Source organism: Myotis brandtii, unplaced genomic scaffold, assembly GCF_000412655.1.
Source record: "Myotis brandtii unplaced genomic scaffold, ASM41265v1 scaffold1834, whole genome shotgun sequence".
Lineage (NCBI taxonomy): Eukaryota > Metazoa > Chordata > Mammalia > Chiroptera > Vespertilionidae > Myotis > Myotis brandtii.
Genome location: NW_005356811.1, coordinates 131293 through 131702, shown reverse-complemented (window position 1 = coordinate 131702; position 410 = coordinate 131293).

The following is a 410-nucleotide window of genomic DNA, read 5'->3' as shown; positions in this document are numbered from 1 at the left end:
TAATATTATTGGAATAACAGAATGATTATAAGTGTTGTCCTCAAATATCAGTACAAATGTCAAAAGTAAGAAGTAGCTGATTATTATTTCCCTCACCACTTCTGTTCACTTTGACTGTAGTTTCAATTCACTATCTATATATATAAAAGCCCAGTGACCCAAACGGTGGAATGACCGAAATGACCTGTTGCTATGACATGCACTGCAGTGGCCAACTGGCATGACCTGGGCCCTGATCGGCCCTCCTCCAACCTCCTGTGGACCTTGCCCGGGCTGGCCCCACCCTCGATCGGGTTCCCCCTCCCCGATGGGGGCGGAGCAAGCCAACCAACCTCCTGAAGTCCCTCCTACTCCCCTCAGAAGCCAGCCCCCTGATAGGCCTCAATTGCTGGCCAGGCCAAGGGACCCCA